This window comes from Equus caballus, chromosome 2 (assembly GCF_041296265.1).
Source record: "Equus caballus isolate H_3958 breed thoroughbred chromosome 2, TB-T2T, whole genome shotgun sequence".
NCBI lineage: Eukaryota > Metazoa > Chordata > Mammalia > Perissodactyla > Equidae > Equus > Equus caballus.
The window spans coordinates 111225730-111238780 of NC_091685.1; positions in this window are offsets into that span (position 1 = coordinate 111225730).

Genomic DNA, 13051 nt, shown 5'->3' on the forward strand with positions numbered 1-13051 from the left:
TCCTGTCAAAACTCCAACTTCCTATTGTGAAGAAATTGACAAGCTGATCCTAAAATTGATATGGATGTGCAAAAGACCCAGGTTAGCCAAAGTAATCTTGAACAAGAAGAACCAAGTTGGAAGACTTGATTTGAAAACTTTCTGCAAAGCTACAATGTACAAGACATGTGGTAGTGGAATAAGGATAGACATATAACTCAATGGAATAGAATTGAGAGTCAAGAAATAAACTCTGACATTTATGAAAAACTGATTTTCAACAAAGGTGCCAAGATCACTGAGGAAAGAATAGTCTTTCCAAAAAACGGTACTGGGACAATTGGATAGTCACATGAGAAAGAATGAATTTAGACCTCTTCCTCATACCATATTAAAAAATTAACTCAGTATAGATCATAGACTTAAATGTAAGAGCTAAAACTATAAAACTCTTAGAGGAAAACATAGATATAAATCTTTGTGGCCTTGGATTAGGCAATGGTTTCTTAGGTATGACACTGAAGACACAAGCAACAAAAGAAAATTGTACTTCATCCAAATTAAAAACTTATGTGCATCAAATCACACTATCAAAAAATAAAAAGAATTCAGAGAATGGGAGGAAATATTTGCAAATCAAATATATATATGATGAGAGTTCATTCTCCAAAATATATAAAGAACTCTTACAACTCAACAATAAGTTATGTTGAACATCTTTTCATTTACTCATTGGCTATTTTTATAGCTTCTTTGGAGAAATATCTATTCAAATAGTTTGCCCTCTTTTAAATTGGGTTGTCTTTCTATCGACACCAGAATAATGTTTTGTGCTTTATGTTGACTTTTTGTCCTTGATTTTTAAAAACAAATATGTAAACGACACGCAAAAGTTCCTGAAACAGCCAAGACTCATGTTATATTTGTCAATTTTAAGTATTGTATTTTCATTCTAACCAAACAGATAGACAAGCCACAGTCATTCACTGGTTTTTATTGAAATATAATTGACATACAATATCCTATCAGTTTCAAGTGTACATCACAGTGATTCGATATTTATATACATTATGAAATGATCACCATGATAAGTCTAGTTACCTTCTGTCACCGTGCAGAACTATTACAACATTATTGACGATATTCTCTACGCTGTACATTACATTCCCGTGACTTATTTATTTTATAACTGGAAGTTTGTACGTCTGAATTTCCTTCACCTATCCCCCCATGCTATTCGTTTCCTGTGTCTGTGTGTCTGTTTCTGCTTCATTTTGTTTGTTCAGTAATTCACTGTTTTCAGGCGTCTATATGACCATATTAATCAAGTGACCTGTCTCTTCTCACAGACTCTTTGATTTTGCCTCCCAAGATCAAGCCCTAAATTCAGAAAAATGGAAACTTCATGATGTCTTTTACCCTTAAATTATCTTTGGGGCTTCCCTGAGGGCTTTGGAAACCCACAAAGATGTGTCCTTTTACCTTTTAAAGAGAGGAATGATAGAGGTAATTAGGTTTATTCATATGTTCTATATTTTTGATTAGCACAACACTACAGTAAGGGTTGCGTGGGAAGAGCTATCAAAGAAGGAGCTCAGCCTTCCTTAATTAACTTCGTTCAAATAAATTGTTATTAATAATAAATGCATTACAAAAATGGTTCTTAGCAGGAAGCCCCTGTTAGTCTTTAGCTTCTCGTAAACTGCTCAGAGATTCTAATCTCATTGTCCTTCTGTTCTTATTTTGACATTACTTTAAAGGGGCATCCTCACCCTCAAATCAAGGCAGCTTCTTTTTTTTTAATATGCAAAAACTAGGAGGCAAAAAAACCCTGTCATCTTAAAGCAAACTTGCAAGAAGTGGGAACCCGAATTTACCTTTGGGACAGACAGCTCCTTGGTTTTGGGAAAGCTGTATGAACCAACCCTTCAGTTATACAAATTTAACACAATTACCCACCACCAGTGCTGCCCCTGATCTAAACAAAGTCAAAAGATAAATGAGAAACTGGGAAAATATGCAGTGTCTATGCCATTCAAGTTAATCTTCTAAATATATAAAGAGATCTTTATCAGTGAGGAAAGACCCTACTAAGACCAAGTAGGTCATAGAAAAAGAAACATAAATAAAATATATAGATAAATACATAATATTTACATAGATAAAGAAATCTTTTAAAATATATAAATAAAATATAAAACATGTAAGTAAAAGAAATGCAAATTAAACCTAGAATGAGATATTATTTTACTTCTCAGCTGGGCACAGCCAGAAAGTTTAAGATATCACATTAGAGAGTAGGAGGAACTGGGTGCTCTCCACTATTGGTGGGAGATCAAATTGGCCATAGTGTTTGATATTTACAATAAGTGTACCTCCTAATACAGCAATTTCTTTTCTAGGAATTTATCCTACAGACATATTCACACGTGTGCAGGAAGATAGATGAACACGTGTACTTCAGTTTTGCTTGTGGTTACAAAAGACTGGAAATAAGCAGTAAAAATGGATATCAGTAGAGGCTTATAAAAGAAATTATAGTGGAGTCATTCATTTAACATATTTTTTGAGGGCCTATCATTACCAGATGCAATTCTACAATGAATTATTGCAGCTTTAAAAAAAAATGAAATCGATCATATGGAGGTCTATGGAATGGTCTCCAAGATATACTGGAAAAGTGGAAAACAAGTGAAAAATGTAAGGTGTACTGCAATGTGTATAGATATGTTTCCATTTTCATGAAGGGGAAACATGCACACACCTAGAATATATATACTTTTGACTCCACCCCCACTCCCAGTCACTTCCTTTTTCTCCCCAGATGAAAGCATTTTTCTCAGTTTTGTGTGTATCATTCCAAATCTTTCTTCGTGCATTTACATCCACATATATACACATAGAAAAGATACAATATTGTTTGGTATGTGTGTATGTATCTATACATAAATGGTATCATGCTGTCCTTATCTTTCAGTAACTTGCTTTTTCACTCAATGTATGCCTTAGAAATTTTTCACCATTAGTTAAGTATCGATCTACCTTGTCATTTAACTGCTACGGAGCATTCCAGAGTAATAGATCCATATTACTTAACCATTCCCTGACGGATGGACATCTAGGTTGTACACAAGTCTTTGCTGTTACAAACAGTGCTGCAGCAACCATCTTTGTACTTGCCTCCATGTGCGTATATTTAAGTTTCCTTCCAAAGTTGTTACCTAGAAATGGATTTGTTGGGTCCCTGCATTTTCAATTCTAAGTGACATTGCCAAATTCACCTCCAAAGGGACTGAACTGACTTATATTCCCACCATCAGTGCTCATACCTTCCAGGACGTGCCATTCTTGCCAAAATTTTAGTCTCATAAAGCTAAGAATGCTAATTGGTAATATAGATAATGAAATTAAAATTTAAAAGCCTTTCTACAAGTTAGAAAAGATTGAGATAAAGTTAGTAATAATGTAGATACAAATAAGTTCTACATCTTGGTTTAAAACAAGAATAAGTTGGGCAAATATAGCAAGGTAGAATCTGGCTTGGAAAAAAGCCACGTAAAAAAGATCACGTGAAAGTTAAAAATTCAATGGCCTAATTCGAGGCCTACAATCCCCACATAAATCCATACCTCTAATTGTCTATGATCAGAAAGTAAAGGAGATCATTTACGTTGGTATATTGAAACAACAACACACGGTTAGCAGAAACCAATAGGGTAAATAATTACCGAAAAAGCTAACGTAACTGGGCTTCATTAATTGATATTTAGTGACCAGATGGTAGGAGGTTACAATTCCTTGGAATGTTGAACAGATCACACCTAGACCATTCACATCTTAAGGGGACATTGACAAGACAGAAGTTTTCAAGACAGGGCAACACTGATTACCATAATCATGCATTGTGGTGATCATGCAAATTACCAGGTATCGTCAGGTTCTTTTATTCAAAGACTGAATAAGAGCACATTATGGCAAAAAAGTTATAGAAACACTTTCCCTTCAGTTCTCCGAATAGAGCATCCACTTACTGTGGACTCTTCCTTTGTTAGCCTTCCTAGATACAGGAGAATTGACCACCGTGGGGTTCTTCCATCCCTACCATTCTAACATTCTTTATCTTTTCTTGGAAATACTTCTGTTTTCCCAGAAATGTTCCCAGATATCAGTAACTTTAGCCTGACCACATATGGTCAAACGGCAGTGCGTACCAGATTTAGAAATGTCATAAACTCCAACCCACCGAAACGGGCTGATGATAGCCAGGGTTTGTTTGTGTTCAGAGGAGAAGATGGAATATTTTTTGCTTCCATCATTGAGGAAGCATCAGCCTTGTCCATAGTCCAAGTTTACTGTATCCTCAGCCAAAACTATGACTTTGTTTGTAGCTCTTCAGCCCATGACCTCAAGCCTGACTTACAGCAATCATCCCCCGAGATGAAAAAGGTCATTGAAACACCTCAGCCCCTAGTCATTAGGAGAATACAAAATCTCGTCTCAAATTAGTGTTCTTAAGGTTAAGGTCATCTCACAAAAGTAATACAGAAAGAATGAGTAATGATTTAAAAAAAACTGGAAGAGGAGTTGACTAGACATGAAAATTTCAAATGTTTCCTCAATATTTCTTCTATGATAGGAAAATGCATTTCATTAAATTAAACTTTCCAAAACAATATACTGTCTGAAAAGCTAGTATTTTGACCAGTAGGTTACTAATAGAATAATGAAGTTACAGTAAAGATTCCATTTAGAACCACTGCAATTCATAAGGACTGAGCCATAGTTAATGTTTTCACTACCCATGTAAAAGGCTAAACAAGTTAGGAAAACCATTTTGACTAGTACAAGGACAACTATTTTAAAACCTTAGCATTATGCATATGTACAAACAGCAAAAGAGTACTAATTCCCAATTTTTCCTATTTATTTATTATAGAACATCTGGGCATCTCTCCACCTTTCATGCCTATTTTGAAACACAACTTGAGGAGACATGCTTCTTAAAAGACAGAAGAGTGAAAAATTATAAAGATGAGAAGTACACATCACTTAAAAGGACAGAATTAATGTACCAGGAGCTGAATCTATACATTAATTAATTACCTCTAATCTTCCTGGCAGGCAAGGCAAAAAGGGAAATAAGATGTGTTCTAAAATTTGCATTGTTTGATAAAAGCTCACTGGAAAGTAAACTCTTTCCTGGCATCAATTCTCTTAAAAATCTGTTAAGTGGCTCCTTATAAAAGGAGCAGCAAGTAACATAAGGGCCAATATCTTGAACTGTAATTTTCCCAAAAATTAAGAAAATGTTCTTCAGCTTGCCTCAATAAAACCAAGTTCAACATTCAATCATACTTTTTTTTTTTTTTTTTTAAAGATTTTATTATTTCCTTTTTCTCCCCAAAGCCCCCCGGTACATAGTTGTACATTCTTCGTTGTGGGTTCTTCTAGTTGTGGTATGTGGGACGCTGCCTCAGCGTGGTCTGATGAGCAGTGTCATGTCCGCGTCCAGGACTCGAACCAACGAAACACTGGGCCGCCTGCAGCGGAGCGCGCGAACTTAACCACTCGGCTACGGGGCCAGCCCCTCAATCATAACTTTTTAAAAGCATTTCTGTAGAGGATTAAAGAAATGTGTCTCAGGAACATTGTGTTCTGTTGATCTAATGTAAGATGAGGATAGATTTTAGATAATTTAGAAGAGTAATTGATTAATATGCTCCTTAGGTCTTCTCTCTTAAATATGTTACCCCATGTCCAATTATATATTTGTTACTATTATCATATTTTTACAACTGTAAGAATGTTCCTGGGCTGGCCCAGTGGCGCAGCGGTTAAGTTCGCACGTTCTGCTTCTCAGCGGCCCGGGGTTCGTGGGTTCGGATCCCAGGTACCGACATGGCACTGCTTGGCACACCATGCTGTGGTAGGCGTCCCACATATAAAGTAGAGGAAGACGGGCACGGATGTTAGCTCAGGGCCAGGCTTCCTCAGCAAAAAGAGGAGGACTGGCAGTAGTTAGCTCAGGGCTAATCTTCCTCAAAAAAAAAAAAAAAAAGAAAGAAAGAAAAGAATCTTCCTGAAGATAAGCATAAAGAAGAAAATATTGCTCTAATATTCCCAGCCAGCAATTATTATTGATAACATTTTGCTGGTATATCCTTCATAGATAAATGGATAAGGATAGAAATATGTAGATAGGTAGTTTTCGTTTTGTTTTGTTTTTACAAAATTGGGTCATACTGAACACACTTTTATAACATTATTTTCCATTTGCCAGTAAATCATGAACATTTCTAGATGTCATCAAGTATTTTTCTATAACTTTATTCTTTGTGTGTGTGTGGGGGGGGGGAAGATTGGCACTGAGCTAACACCTGTTGCTAATCTTCCTATTTTTGCTTGAGGAAGATTGTCGCTAAGCTAACATCTACGCCAATCTTCCTCTATTTTATGTGGGACGGCGCCACAGTGTGGCTTGATGAGTAGTGCTAGGTCCATGCCCAGGATCCGAACCTGCGGACCCCGGGCTGCCGAAGCAGAGTGAGCAAACTTAACCACTATGTAACTGGGCCAGCACCTCTATAACTTAATTCTTAATGCCATCATATTATTCCATTGCATGAATATACCATAATTTATTTATTCCACTGTCTGTAGACATTTAGGTAGTTCTCACTTTTTAAACAATATCTTCTGCAGCATTCTGGTTACTTTCTTAGGACTAATTCCTTGCTCTTATGTCATTTTGAGACCCTTTCACAGAGCTCATTGCACTTGGAAATATTTATGTAATGTCTATTCACTGACAGAATATAATTTCCAGCCCTTGAGCTAGAAAACATTCTAAATACTAAATACATAATAAATACTTTCAATTAAATAAGTGAATATTTTAAGACTTTGGGGTACATTTTATCAAATTGGTTTGAAAAAGTTGTGTCAATTTACAGTTTTCCCAAAAGTGTGGTGAGAGTCCCTCTTTTTCCACATTCTCTTTCCTTTTACCAATACGATCTTTGGACAACTTGGCATGCAAAAAATGGCTGTTCATTATTGGTTTAATTTGGATTTTTAAAGTTATCATAGAAATTGAACATTTTTTCATGAGTTTATTGGACACTTGTATTTCTTGTTCTGTGATTTGTTAGGCTTAAGTTTGGCAAGTGCTAAGGAACAGTCGTTTCAACGTCATTTGGAAAATGCCTAAGACATCCCTGTCTAAGGTGGCACTCTGGTCTAAGCAACCAGGTTCACACGCTACAAATATTCAGAATTTTGACTTTCAGTTTCTCATCACTGCACAGAGATGGACCACAGGGGTCCCTATGAACCCTATGAGCTGGACATGTGGGGAAACAGATGGGAAATCCCAGTCAGGTGCACTTACCTTTTCATTCTTCTTTGCTGCTCATCACACTTCCCACATAATGTGTATTTTTAAAGGAACAAAAGATAAAATATACATTGACCATTTTTCTTGGTCAGTTATATTATGTGCTTCATTTCAATTTATTTTTTCCTCCTAATATGTTTGTTTTCCAACAGGGTTTCCTGTTCATTTCTCCCTCCACTTCTGATCCACTTAGAAGAAATTCCAGTGTGCAATCCTACCCACCTCACTGATGTTAAGTACTCCTAATGACATCAATGTGTAGGCTGCAAAAAGCATCTAACTTCTGAGAGGAGTTAGTCATGCAATTTGTGTGGCCCTCTCTTCACTTAAAACCATCAAATTAAAAGAAACAAAACCGCACCACACATACAGAGCAAAATGAGACAGATTTCTTTATTTTTGCAGTTGCTGAGGGGTACCAATCATCTTGAGAATCTACAGTCTAAATCACACACATAAATCACGGGTTTTGGCTTCCGCTGGACGGTAACGTCAGAGGCTTGGTCAGCTCATTCTGATGTTTCCAGAAGATGTTCTGTGTAGTGATAAAATGAAAGCTGACACAAGACAGCTGCTCACAAGTGTACTTCCAATATCACTGTTCACACACAAAAGGAAAAGGGAGGATAGTAGCAATTTATGAAACTGAACTCTCTTCTTTAAGAGTCAAAGAAAAAAGAAAGCCCATGTGTTCAGGCATTGACGTTATATATTGAGACAGGTTGTCTTGCTCAGGATGTCGCAATAAGACCTATTACTGCTCAAACCTCCTTGTAGACACTTGGGTCTCTCGGGAAATTCTGCCACATTGCCTTAGCCTGTTCACTCTTTCACTCTCTAAGACCATTTCACACTCTTCTTTTTCTTAAACTTCCAACAACCCCAGCTTTGAGTTGTCTGCTTGCCTTGCTTCTTATTTCACTGAAGATAATGGAATCAATCAGAATAGAATTTCCTCAACTTCCCACCAGCAAATAGCCAACCTACCTGCATCTCTTCCTGAATACTCTACCCGGCCCCTGACCTGCCTTCTGCCACCTCCACCTAAGCACTAGGCCACATTTCTCTCCCTTGCTCAAGGACTGTTCTCCAGCATCAGTTTTCCTCCTTTCTAATAGATCATCTCATCAGCATAAAAATATGTAGCTATTTTTCCTATCTTCAAAAAAGCCCGTCCCTTCCCTTGACCCCACAGCCCTTTCCAGATACCGTTCTATTTTCTGCTTCCCTCTACAGCAAAATTCCTCAAGAGTTGGCTAATAGTTGTCTCTTCCACTTCCACCCATTTGTTTTCTGTTTTAAGCCTTTGATTTCATTTATTGCTTAAGCAACTACACCACAACAAAAGTAACGGACACAAAAAGACTTCACCCACATTCCATTAGCCTAAGACAGCAATTATTCTTGTCTAATTTGTGCTCCCTTCTTGAATTTACTCATTGGCTTATCTCCTTCTTTGCACTGTTGGAATCACAGTTTAGGAATATTTTTATATTCCACTCTTCTTACTTAAAACTATAATTTCCTATCTTGCTACATAATTTATAGAATTTATATTTTAAGAATTAAATTTCATCAAGTTGATACATGTGTAGTTCATTTTGCCATCCACTATTCTGGGCCATTTAGATGGTATTTTACCATTCTTACAAATACTGCTGTGGTTAAGCACCTCACGTACATAATTTACCAAATAGCCTTCATGTGAATTGTTTGTTCATGTATATTGCAGAGGAGTCATTTAAAATGCGATACTCCTATGAAATAGAGGCTAGTATTCGATCTACTATGGAAAAACTATAAGATCCTGTATAGTATCTCATCCAGTTGGAACCAGGACGAGATCTTCTTCCCAGTCACACCTCACCGCTGTTGCTTCGAGCTCTGCTGGCGTGAGTCATTCAGTGGCCTCCACCTTCAAGATTCTCTAGGCCAGCGGTAGCCACTGTGTCCACGTTCCGTCAGGCTCTCTTCAGGAGGCCACAGTACTCTCCCAGGACTCTGACTATGCATTGCTTTGGTGGCATCACCCGGTTAGATCCCATATAGGCTGCAACTCAGCAAGCATCCAGCCAAGGAGATAGATGCAAGTCACTTCTTGCAGGCCCTTGCAACCTCTGTGTCTCTTCAAGTGCCCCGCACTGCTTATATGGTATTCCTCCAGGTCTAAAACTCACCTTTCTTCCTCCTACCCCAGTTCTCTCTCATGTAGACTGGGGAGAGCTGTAGTGATTGGGGTGCCCATTAGTAAGCCCTGCAGGGATATTCTGGCAGCATTGCTTCCAGGTGGCTGTCTTGTGGGAGGACATTGGGTCTCTACCCACTCCCAGCTTTGGGTCTCACAAATTCCACAATTTCTGGATAACAGGAAAGGGCCTATCAATATCCTGTTGCAGTTAATTGTCTCTCCCCATTCCTTTCTCTGGAGTTGTCTGTGTTGCTTTCATTTTGGTGCAGTTCTTGTAAACAGTACATGTGGCAGTTGTCTTCTGTTTGGTCCCTCCTGTGGATCCGCTGGCCACGCTCCTGCCCCCCGCAGAGACTGACATGTATAGATGACCCCAACTTCTATCCTCGTTCTCTAGTTGAATCAAGGGGAGAAGAAGGATGAGATTAATTCTTGGCTCCTTCCTCTGATGTCGCCTCTGTCGTCACTGCTCCTCTCTGGGTGACCTGTTCTACATGATTCTTTCTTTCCAGGTTCTGGTCGCCGAGTCCTCCCCTTGTCCCTTTGGGCCTGGGAGTGGCCACGGCTCTGCTGGGATTAGCCCCAGTGTGACAGTATGATGCGCAGTTCTTCCAGGCCCACCCACACCTCCCTAAATAAACCTTATGCAAATCGTCTGGTTTGGAATGTGTCATCTTGCTGAGGCCCAGTCTGATACAGTATCATTGAATTTGATTTTCAAACGCAGCCTGAGAGGTTTTGCCTTTCAATAGGAGAATTTCACATTTATAGTGAAAATTTGTATAATTAATTTTATTTCTTCCATCTAATTGTACATTTTCATACTTTATTTCCTATTTTTCTCTTTTTCGTACTTTTGCTGGATTGATAAGATTTCTTTTTATTCCTTTCCTCCTCTACTCATAAATTGGAATTTCCACTATGCATCTCCATTCTACTACTCATAACTTTCCCAACTTTAACAGTTATATTTATATTTCCATGGATATGTGAAAATTAAATAATTATGCCCTCCAACTTGCTCACTCCTATCTGACATATATTTTCCATTCCTAATAATGGTTGTCTTCCTGTCATACACTTAAATGTGTATTTCTATTGATATATCAATAAATAACAACTTTGCCTTCCTACCACGCTGTATTACTAGTTCAATGCTTCTCCACTCCTTCCATTAAACTGAAAACTTTAGAACATTTAACTATCCATATCTTTCCTACTGCTCAAATCTTGAGTTTGGATGAGCTAATTATAGGATTTCAGTCCCAGACTATTAAGTTCTCCCTCACAGGATATCTCTCCTGTTTCAAAATTCTTACTGGAGTATAGTTCCCAGTTAACGATCATCCATTTAGATTTAATTGTAAATATTATAAGATTCATTGTTCACCAATATTTTTTGAACTTTTCATCTTCCTTATCATGAGATTTGATTTTCACTTGGTTAGAGTTTTCTCAGAAAGGTGTATGGGGAGGATATTTTCAGAGCCCTTGCAATGTGCAAAAACTTCTTTAATTTGCCCTCACATATGAATGATAACTTTCCTTGAATAGGGGTATTACCAATGGTCTGTAAAAGTAAATGCAAATTGTCTGATTCAACCAAGGTTGCAGATACATCTGTTACCAGTCCGTTTATCTTTCCTTTGTAAGTTACCCTTGAAAGTCCTGTTCTCTGTCTAACAGCATTTAAGATTTTCTACTATGATGCCAAATGGTGATTTCCTAATTCCGTCTTTCCTTCCTCATTTATCAGTCAGCATTGTACTGTAAGGAAAAGCTTTCTCTTCTCCTCATTTATTTATTTATGTATATTAGTATAGACTCATGGATGCTTATTTTATTAGATAGGCAATTTCTCTTTCTATCATTGTTTACTGATGCTCAAATTGTCCCAGATTTGGCTAGTGGGAGCCCTGCCAGGCTGGTTTTCACGTTCTTTTGACATATTCTCATCATTCTTTGAACATTTCCTTACTTTCTGGCACACAAATGAAAATGTTCTAGGCTTACCTTATACTTTTCCTGCCCCAGTCCTGGAATCAAGTGTTTCTTTAAAGAGCTCTGGGTTCTCTGTTTTGTTGTGTTTTGCAGAGAATGGTATTTAGAGACTAAGATCTGAACACTAGGTATGCTCAGCATTATTGCAATGACACTGCTGTCAGTCATCAGAAAGAGCTAGGGACTGTCTATCTACATATATGTAAGTGTACATACACACACATACACACACACATCCACTATGGGAAACACAAGATCACTGATATATTCAATTCTAATCTTACACACTATGAGTTTATTCCAGTTTTATCCCTTTCCATATTTGTAACTTCTATTAAAGAACAAAAATTCAACCAGGTAAATTTAAAGATCTAATTGGCTTTATTCAGTGATTCATGAACTGGCAGCGTCCCATCCAGCAAACAGATAAGAGCTCTGAAGTGTTGCACAAAATGGAAGGCTTTTATAGGCAGAGGGTGGAGCAGGAGCTGGTTTTGTGGTGTAGTAGTGAAGTTTCACCTTGGTGTTCATGGGCTGGGATCCTGGGCGTGGACGCACACACTGCTCATCAAGCCATGCTGAGGCAGTGACCCACATACAAAATAGAGGAAGATTAGCACAGATGTTAGCTCAGGGCCAAACTTCCTCACCAAAAATACAAGGAGGGTTGGACAAAGAAGTTACAAGAGTGGATTATTTCTGGCAGTCGCTTTCTCTTAGCAGAAAGCAGGGGATCTTATCAGGCAGATAACCTCGTTAGTGTTAATCCAGAAATTCCAGACTGATTGCTTTAAAATTTCAATCCTGGGAGAGGCTGAAACTACAATTAGGGTAGGTATCAAGTCTCCTGGTGGGGCTTAGACTAAGTGACTCCATTTTGGGCCTGTTGTTTCTTTTTAACACTCCTTTTACTAATAATGAGAAACCTGGCTCCCATTAACTCAATATGGAGGTATTTTTTTGTTGGATCAACTCCCAATGTAATCAATCTTCTCTCACCATCACTGTCCCCTGAGTGGGCATCCCCTTCACCTCATTCTGCCTCCAACATCTCATGTTGGGCTCCATATGCCACATTACAGCTACCACCCCTACTCCATGCAGATGCCTTTCTCATCCCTCATGGGTTCAATCTCCTTGTGCTGGGCCACTAGCACCCACTCTCCAATGTGAACACTAACTTTTGCTCAGCTCTGCCTACTGGCTTTAGGGCCAAATAATTCAGGCAAGAAAGAAAGAAGGAAGGCAAGCAATTAAGAAAAACTTATCTATTTGTATGCATATGTATATGTCTATCTATATTTATACATATGTATTCCAAAACTCCCACCACCACATTTGATGCCCTTTCTTTTATTACTTATTTTATTGTTTTTTCTTATTACTAAAGCAAGGCATACAAGCAATGCAATACTGAGAAGTGTAGGGAAGGAAACCTTTTCCTCTACCCTCTCATGTTCTGTCACTGGGGCCTGAGAATTAAACTG